Source organism: Rhinopithecus bieti, unplaced genomic scaffold (genome assembly GCF_001698545.2).
Source record: "Rhinopithecus bieti isolate Rb0 unplaced genomic scaffold, ASM169854v2 scaffold_5132, whole genome shotgun sequence".
Classification (NCBI taxonomy): Eukaryota; Metazoa; Chordata; class Mammalia; order Primates; family Cercopithecidae; genus Rhinopithecus; species Rhinopithecus bieti.
Genome location: NW_016804791.1, coordinates 528,840 through 539,123, shown reverse-complemented (window position 1 = coordinate 539,123; position 10,284 = coordinate 528,840).

The following is a 10,284-nucleotide window of genomic DNA, read 5'->3' as shown; positions in this document are numbered from 1 at the left end:
TACTTTGTTTTTTTTTTTTTTTTTTTTAGACGGGGTCTTGCTCTGGTGCCCAGGGTGGGGTGGAGGTGCCCGGTCTCCGCCCACTGCAAGCTCCGCCTCCCGGGTTCACGCCATTCTCCTGCCTCAGCCTCCCGAGTAGCTGAGACTACAGGCGCCCGCCACCTCGCCCGGCTAGTTTTTTTTGTATTTTTTTAGTAGAGACGGGGTTTCACTGTGTTAGCCAGGATGGTCTCGATCTCCTGACCTCGTGATCCGCCTGTCTTGGCCTCCCAAAGTGCTGGGATTACAGGCTTGAGCCACCGCGCCTGGCCTATATTGCATACTTAACACTCGCTAAAGGAGCAGATCTTAAGTATTCTTACCACACACACACACACACACACACACACACACACACACACACACAAGGTAACTGTGTGAGGTGATAAATACATTGATTCAATTGATTTCACAATGTATGCATATATCAAAATATCACGTTATACACCTTGTATATATACGTATATATACTTTTTATTTGTCAGTTACGCCTCAGTTATGCTGGGGGTGGAGGAAGAGATTGATTGGGAAAGATCGCTCAAGGAAATGACATTAGATCTAAGACCGAAACTACAGAAAAGATCCAGCTATGATCTAGGAAGGCCTAGAAGAGGAAGTAACCAAGGCAAAGGCAGTACTGGGGAACAGTCTTTGCACATGTGAGGTGAGAAAAGACATTAGATATGACACTAGAGCTCTAGGAGAAGAGTGGTGAGGACTCTGATGGAGAACTCGGCAGGGACTAGGTCACATAGCGCATGCTGCATCATTGTGGATCACGGGTAAAGACTTGGAGTTGATTCTAAGAGCAATGGGAAGCCATTAGTAGTTTTAAGTAGGAGGGCCGGGCGCGGTGGCTCAAGCCTGTAATCCCAGCTCTTTGGGAGGCCGAGACAGGCGGATCACGAGGTCAGGAGATCGAGACCATCCTGGCTAACACGGTGAAACCCCGTCTCTACTAAAAAAAATACAAAAAACTAGCCGGGCGAGGTGGCGGGCGCCTGTAGTCCCAGCTACTCGGGAGGCTGAGGCAGGAGAATGGTGTAAACCCAGGAGGCGGAGCTTGCAGTGAGCTGAGATCCGGCCACTGCACTCCAGCCCGGGCGACAGAGCGAGACTCCGCTTCAAAAAAATAAAAATAAAAAAATAAAAAAATAAAAAAAATAAAATAAAATAAAAAGTAGTTTTAAGTAGGAGAATTACAATATTAATTTACATATTTAAAAAAGGTCACTTTGACTACTGGGTAGAGGAGTAAGAATAGAAGCAGGGAACCCATTAGAAGGTTGTTATGATAGAACATAACTTGGTTTTAGATCATAATGATGATATTAACATTTATTAAACACTTTCTATGTGTTAGGGACTGGGCATGCTTTATCTTAGGTGATCTTCAACAAAACCTCTGACTTAGGAATTATCTTCCCCATTTAATAGGTGAAGAAACCATAGGATTTCAATCTGTATATGTCTTATTTGGGTGGACTTGCTGCCTCTTCATGCTGTGAAGCCAAGCTGGAATAGACAACCATTACTTTATTGTTTCTGTGTGCCTTCCAATAAGAAAGAGATGATGATAACAAGAATACATTCAGGCCACGCCTGTAATTCCAGCACTTTAGGAGTCTGAGGTGGAAGGATCACTTGAGTCCAGGAGTTTGAGACCAACCTGGGCAATGTAGTGAGACCCTGTCTCTACAAAAGATTTAAAAAATTAACTGGGCACAGTGGCTTGCGCCTTGTGGTCCCAGCTACTCAGGAGGCTGAGGTGGGAGGATCACTTGAGCCCAGGAGGTTGAAGCTGCATTCAGATATCAAAACCTTACATGTCAACTAAGTGAACAAAGTTATTTCACAAGCTCTATTTGGGATTGAAAAAAAAATACTACAGCAGATATTGCTAAGAAAACAGGAAGAATTCAGACAGGTAATCAAGGCTTATAATACCTTTTTGTGCAATTAAGAATGATAAATGGGGCTTGGCATGGTGGCTCACGCCTATAATCCCAGCACTTTGGGAGGCTGAGGTGGGTGGATCATGAGGTCAGAAGATCAAGACCATCCTGGCCCACATGGTGAAACTCTGTCTCTACTAAAAATACAATAAATTAGCTGAGCGTGGTGGTGTGCGCCTGTAGTCCTAGCTACTCAGGAGGCTGAGGCAGGAGAATAGCTGAACCCAAGAGGCAGAGGCTGCAGTGAGCCAAGATTGTGCCACTGCACTCCAGCCTGGATGACAGGGCGAGATTCTGTCTCAAAAAAAAAAAAAAAAAAAAAAAAAAAAAAAAAAAAAAAAAAAAAAAAAAAGAGATAAATGCAATTCTATTTCCAAATCCCCAAAAGCTGGGTTTCTAGACGTACTTACACAGGTTTTACTTCACGTCTAAATTCCAATGCTTTTTAAATGCTCTTCTGTTTGAAATTTTACCTGTGGAACATGGAAAATAATTTCTTCCCCTGAATTTATCAAACGGTCGATTTCATACCTCTTTACTTCACCAATAGTAATCTCTTTACTCGAGCTGAAACTTTCCAGACAGATTGAGAAAATTAAGTTCTAATAGACCCACACATAGGAAAAAGGGTTTCTGTCAAGCAAAATACGAATATTCACTCTTGTTATTCTTGCACATGTGACAAAAAAACACAAAAGAACTATAAAGATCCCATCACTGCCACGGAAACATGACTAATGGGGAAAATTAGGTAATATGGCATTTGTCTTGTCACCCTGAGCTCTCTTAGATTTTCATATCCATGGATAACCTTGGGCAGAGAACACTGTTCTCAGATCACACTACTAGGTTAACATCATGGACTCTTCTTTTTAAAAAATCATTACAAATGTCAAGTGGCATTACTTTTCTATTTGGTTCCCATTTTCTGTATCCTTCACTTTCTCTGTAGCAGAAGTTTGTTGCTAGTAAGCTGACATTCAACATCATCAAAACTACCACTCATTAGTCTAAATAAGTCTATCTAATTAATGCTAAACTAAAGTTTTTTTCTTTTTTAACTTTATTGAGTAAGCAGACACTTCCACCATGCTGATGCCGTTGTTTGGACTCAAGAACCAAATACTTTCACTCAAACAACCAGAAATTCCTTTTCTTTTCTTTTTAGTTAAATGTTTGACTAAATTGGTCATTTGTCTGTATGCATCCATCGGTTTAACTGAGAAAACAGATCCAATTAGTATATATGCTCAATATTACTATGAAATCACTTTTCATTTGAAGTCTATTTTTTACTAATATCATCAGTATAGTAGAATATTTTAAATATTTGCTACGAAAAAATGATAATATAAGTATAATATTATATAATATATATAAAATAAGCTATTTCCCTTATACTAACTCTTTGTATACTCCACCTAGGAATAAATACTTCCTCAAAAATTCTGCCACTTGGTTTCTGTCCGTTGAAAATGTTATGTCAGCTTAAAATCTTCTGGATATGTTAAGACCTTCTGGACTTGTTGTGACAACTTATTAATGAAATGTAGCTAGTTTCACATCATTATTATCACAGATATTAGAATCCAGGCACAATGACCGTGAGATTCCTCATTGAGGCATGAGTTGTGACTATTACCATTCTAACAAAAATACTACAGGCCTGGTGCAGTGGCTTATGCCTGTAACCTCAGTGCTTTGGGAGGCCACGGTGAGAGGATCGCTTGAGCCCAGGAGTTCAAGACCAGCCTTGGTAATATGGAGAAACCTTGTCCCTACAAAATATAAATAAATATTATTTTAAATAATTTTATAAATAAAATAAAATTAGCCATGTGTGGTTGTGCACCTGCATTCCCAGCTACTCGGGAGGCTGAGATGGGAGGATGGCTTTAGCCCAGGAAGTCGAGGCTACAGTGAGCCATGATTGCAGTACCGCACTCCAGCCTGGGTGACAGTGCGAGACCCTCTCTCAAAACAAAACAAAACAAAACAAAACAAAACAAAACAAAACAAAACTGTACAAAATAATAAGGGGGGATAGTTTTGAAGAATAACATATCTCCTTTGCTAAATAGGCCCGGAACCATCTAGAACATTCAACTTCTCAACCTCAAACCTAATAGGTTCTGGGTTTCTTCTTTTTTATATGGAATTCTTGGAAAATGTGATATTTGAGTTATGGTGATTAGAATCAGTTTCCAGACAGGGGTCTGGTCAGAGAGTGGCTGTCCGAGCCCCCAGCATCCCGTTGGGTGATTCTCTTCCTTGGTGACAGCATTGGTTGGGATTTTAAAATAGTATGTTGAGTTTCACATTGCAGCATTTTGTAGCAGGCCTGTGGCATGGTTTAAAATGAAAAATCTCTCAGGGCCCTTTGATCTCTTGATGTTTCATCTTGATGGTGAGTTGAGGGGGCTGACACTGCTGGTCCCTAGTCCCAGAACCCACACACACAAGAAAGGTGGAGCAAGCAACACTGTGGAGTGTTGTGAAGGTTTGTGTCTCCCAGATAGACAGTCCCAATGAGACCGGAGCAAAAAGTCAGAATATGCCCCAGCTACTCCACCGAGATGGTTTAGCAGACACTGAGAAACTTGCCTCTCCTCTCCTCTCCTATCCTCTTCTCTTTCCCCATCTAAAAGTTCCCATCCATTCCCTCCCTGCTCTTTAACCCCTGGAGGTGCCGTAAGACCTGCTGGCCCTGCGGCTCTCTCAGGTGGAAGCTGTTCTTATTCTACGTCACTGGTTCTATGTTAAGCTCCCCTGATGGCGCCTCCTCGTCACTTTTCTCTAAATGTTGGGGTATCCTGGGACTCCGTTCTTGATTTTCTAATCTATCTACATCCTTCCAAGATGATCTCATCCAGTCCCATAGACTTAAGACAAATTTCATTGCTGTTGACCATCACATTTATTTATCCAGCCCTGACATGCCTTTGAGCTCCAGATTCAAATACTCATCTAAGCATCCTTGCTTAGATAACTAAGTGAGGCACCCAACAACTGACAGTGTCAATGTTGAAACTTTCATCTTTTTCTGCCCTCAGATCACTTCCTCCTATCCCAGCTGAGCTTCCCCCTTTTCAGTACGTGGCATCATTGTCCACCCAACTGCTCAGACTAAAATGCTTGGAGTCATTACTGATTCTTCTCCTTCCCTTGGAGTCTACATCCAATACATGAGTACATCCTGTCCACACTACTTGCAAAGTATATCCCCAAGCTGACCACAGCTCACCATCTCAACTGCAGCAACCAGGCCCCAGGTCCCATAATTTCTCCCATGAACTATTGCTCCCAACCTGTTTTCGTCTCCCCATTGCATCCTACAGACCATCTTACACAGGGCAGATGGAGTGATTTTTCTAAAGCATAAATCAGATGATGTCACTCCCCTGCCTAAAGTTTGCTGATGTCTTTTAATGATGCTTAAAATAAAATTCAAAATGGCCTCCATGCTCTGGCTTCTGCATTCTCCTCTCACCTAATCAGGGACCCTTTTCCCTTTTGCCCTCTACACTCCAATCATACTGTCCACTTAGCCACAGCCATTTTTGTCTTAACACCATTGTACCTGCTATCCTGCTGTTTGGGGCACTCTTTCCCCAGGCATTTGTGTGCCTCCTGGCTATCATTCTGGCATCTCCTCAGAGATGCATGCCTTCCTCACGTTGGTTAAGCAGTGCCCTGTCTTCCTTCTCAGTCCCCAGGTTCCCTGTCTTATATAAGGGCCCTATTTTATCTCCTCAGGGTACTTAGACATGCTTGAAATGATAGCATTTGTTTGTTTGGCTTTTCATGTTTGCTCTTTATCTCCCTCAATGGTAATGTAAGATTATAATAGCTCACAGGCTAAAAGCTAAGATTATGTTTCTTCCCATCTACCACACAAAAACCTTGTAAGGTTTAATCCAATGAATGCTCCTCTTGAATGTAATTATCAGCATCAGCAATACTCACACTCATGAAAACATCAAGCAGCGCCCAATGCACTGCCCTACAAGGCTAGGGCAAAAATATTATGAGGCCATCAATATCTGCAGAGGACTGATTTTGCATTTCGTGATGATTCATTGGCAAGAACAGGTGTTTGGAGCACAGGGACTGCCTTTTTGAGAGCCGTTAGTAAGGTCTAAAGTTTCACTCAGCATTGATCATGTGAGAACACTTAATCAAAGTGCATGATTAGTGGAGAGAGTTCTGTGAGCTCGTACAAATTTGGTTTGCTCTCTTTCCAAAGGGTAGCTTTTTGTTCAGGCTGACACTAGATGTCATTGATACCTCCTGAAAGCACAAGAGCCCGCTGTGTTTTGGGGGTTGCTCCAGACCTGCCTGGGATGTGGGAGCTCTGCTCTGACCATGGAGCACCCTAGACATGAGACAACCACGTCCATGCCCGGTGACACCTACATAAGGTGAGGGGCCCCCCCATCCCCAGGGACCACCCCAGAGGAGAGACCAATGTGGATAATGCCAAAAGCTATAAAGATAGTGTCATGTGGCTAGAAACACCTTCAGCACAGCCTAAGAATATTCAGAGATGCAAATTGAAGAAATGAGGGTAATGGCAAAGGCATTCGAAGAATCTCTTTGCTCTGGGAGTATACACAGGAGGAAATCCTATCTAGGAGGGAAGTGAGTCAGAGCCTGCTTACCACACTGGAGAAGGACAATCAGGTTTTAGAAGAGTCTTAGTACTTTATATCCTCGGGCTTTAAAACACTCTCTGATTTTTTTCATTTTCGATTGTTGAGTCCTGGAACAGTTATCAGGAAGTGTCTTTGGTACACCCAGCTACGGGGAGAGGAACAGGTCTGGGGCCAGACTCTGAAGGACAAATGCTCTGGACAGTGCTAGGAGGGCCCCCGGAAGGCATTTCCGATGTACCCAGTGCCTTTCTGGAGAGTTGGCAACAGTTCAAGAACTGTGCGTTATCCCGTCTTGTTAGAATATAAAACCGATGCTGGATATGGTGCATTGAGGCAGGTGGTCTGTAGTTTACATGCTACTTAAAATTCTGAAGCCACCTACAGTAAATGCTTGAAATAAATTGTGGGAAATCACTTGAATAATCTTGCAAACATCCATGTAATGCTTAAGCAAAGGCCACCTAGAGACCAGGGAAAGGCTGCCGGAAGCCAATGCACAGTTTACCTGGGACGCCCCAGGGAGCAGCATGGGGAAGATGCTGGGAAATTACCCACCTGAGCTTCAGGCCATCCCCATTCATTCTGCTCCTTTTTTCTCATAATATATCACCCAGTCTCATCTCAAATTCGCTCTCAGAAACGGGGGAAGGACACCATTTCAGTTTTCACAAAGTAACTGATTAAATCCCAGGTTTAAAATGCTTTGGTGAACGATGCAGAGTTCTTTCTACGCAAAGGATAAGCCCTGAATATACCATTTCCTTTTGGCCTGTGGAGGGCTCCATTGTGAACGATTCTGCCATGTGGTATGAAATTCTCACGTGAACCACTGATGGCCTTGGAGAAAGGAAGGATCCTGATGCCACGGCTCATCTCCTTATGAGGGAAATGACAAACAAACCATAAAAGCAAGCAAACAAACCAACATATGCCCAGGGAAACAGTGGCCTGACAAACCCTAAGCCATCACAAGCAGTGAGACATCCCTAGCAGGAATCCTCCCAACTGCAGCTCTCAGAGCTCCTGGTTAGAATTTCAGTTGTTGCTTATATAATGTCAAGGGATGACAAGAAGCTATTTTATTACTGTAATGGGTTCCGACTCTTGATCTATACTACCACCTTGAAGGATCATTTCATGTGTAATTTAGCAGCAGTTATTTGATATGTGTCCAACAATCACTTACCCATTCTCTGTGGGTCAGCCTTATGGAATCTCTAGGGAGGCAGAGAAAGAAAAGAGACTGTTCCTGCTCTCTAGGACTTCATGGTCCATGAGAAACAGAGACCAGCAAATCCACAATGGCAATCCGGGGGCCACGCCGACTGGGCAGAGTGCAGAGCATGTCAAGGGTCACAGATCAGGGTAGAGGAGGGGCGCCGAATTCAACCCCGGTGGGCTCCAAAAGGAAAGGCATTGGGAGCAGAATATACTTAAGGTGAGTTTTCGTGAAGAAATAGAAGTTAGCCAAGAGAAGAGGGGGAAGAAATGCACTCCCAAACAAGGAGGAATGGAGGCTGAGGCTTGGATGTGTCAGGGAATAAGGCCCTTTTGGGCACCTGGCTGTAAGGAACATGGGTGTGGACTCCTGGGAGAAACTGAGGGAGGTAGAAACCAAGCAATGAAGATTCTTCTAGGCTACTAAGGATGTTGCCATTTACTCTGAAGGCTGTGGGGAACCCAGCATAATTAGGCTTATATTGCAGAAAATGGACTTTGGCATCAGTGTCAGAGACGTTTGAACCAGGGGAACACTCCATCTTGAATAGGGGCTCGGTGAAATAAGGCTGAAACCTACTGGACTGCATTCCCAGATGGTTAGCCATTCGAAGTCACAGGATGAAATAGGAGGTCGGCACAAGATACAGGTCATAAAGACGTTGCTGATAAAACAGGTTGCAGTGAAGGAGCCGGCCAAATCCCACGAACCCCAGGATGGTCATGAGAGTGGCCTCTGGTCATCCTCACTGCTACACTCCTGCCAGCCTCATGACAGTTTACAAATGCCATGACAACATCAGGAAGTTACCCTAAATGGTCTAAAAAGGGGAGGTATGAATAGTCCACCCCTCGTTTAGCATATCATCCAGAAATAACCACAAAGGTGGGCAACCAGCAGCCCTGGGGGTTGCTCTGTCTGTGGAGTAGCCATTCTTTATTCCTCTACTTTCTTAATAAACTTGCTTTCACTTCACTCTATGGACTGGCCCTGAATTCTTTCTTGCATGAGATCCAAGAATCCTCTCTTGGGGTCTGAATTGGGACCTCTTTCCGGTAGCATCAGTATAGATGACAGATTAGAGAGCAGCAAGACTAGAGGTTAGGATGAGGATGAAGGTGGAAGATCAAACGATGCTTCATCAATAGAATTGAATGTAATGGATGACCCACTATATAGAGAGACTGAGGGAAAGAGACTTGGGTGTGATGCCCAGGTTTCTGATTTAGACAAGCCAACGTTTGCTTAAAAATGCAACATAGAGGGATATGTCTTAAAGATGACAAAACTTCAAAAGTTTCCGAAGTAAACCTGTTAAAGTTTCTAAAGTAAACACAAATTATCTTAATTCAACAAGCTTATTCTAGGCTTCACTTTCACTTTGAATCGAGAGGCAGAGCTTGAAGCACCCAAGGGGACTCTGGATTGCAGAGTTGAGTTACGATGCTTGACGTTCTCAGGGTATATTACGGTTCCCATGTAAATGGGGTGTGACCTTGAATGCACAAAGGATGAGGACCCTAAGAATAGCGATTCTGCTGCCATGCAAGCAAGATACATAAATATGAATGTCAAGCCACTCCAATGCATGAAAGGCTTTAAAAATGCCTGAGAGTTCCAAAGTGCACCAGGCCTCACAAAAGCACAATGAAATGATAATGAAGACAACCAGTAGCAGCGACCACCCACCAGCAGTTTTATTGCTGTAACTAGGAATCAGGGGTCTCTCTGGAACGATTGACACTGGATGGCATTGTCATTTTTTAGCACATGCTAAAGCTGTGATTGTGAAAGGAATTGTCTCTGCTAAACCAAAGCCAGACTATTTATGGACATCGCTGCTCCCACTCCATTCTTGTGCCATGGCCATAGGTAGGAAAAACTGGAAAATGGCTGCTTGGTTTCCACACATTTTCCCATAAATCCCCTGTCCATGGTTGATCAACCGAGGAAGAAATATGGGTCAGAGGCCTCTTTTTGGAGGGCTTTGAGCTTCAGTTCAGCACAGGCCCCTACCTTCCTATTTATTCCTTCGCCTTCTGCAGACCTTGGGTCATGGTCTCCACTCAGGCCACCCACAATGCTACAGGTCAAAGGACTGCACTTAACCTTGCTGGGAGTAGCTTTGCAACAATCAGAAGAGACAAAGTCACTGGCTTTAGAATGTGGAATACAATATCAGACAATAATAATGTCATTGTCCCTGTTTCAGAAACACTTACACACATGCGCACGCAAAATCTTCGCCAGTCTATGCTGTAGGAAGTGAGCTCAAAGAAACCGTTTTTGTGCCCATCTTTTCATTACTCCAGAGTTAAGACTACTCAGCATTATGAAGAGTGTGGTGAGGTTTTTGTGTTTCAGTCCTTCATCTTGACTTTTAACTCCATAGTCCAAGTAGATAGGCAGGGAGGGG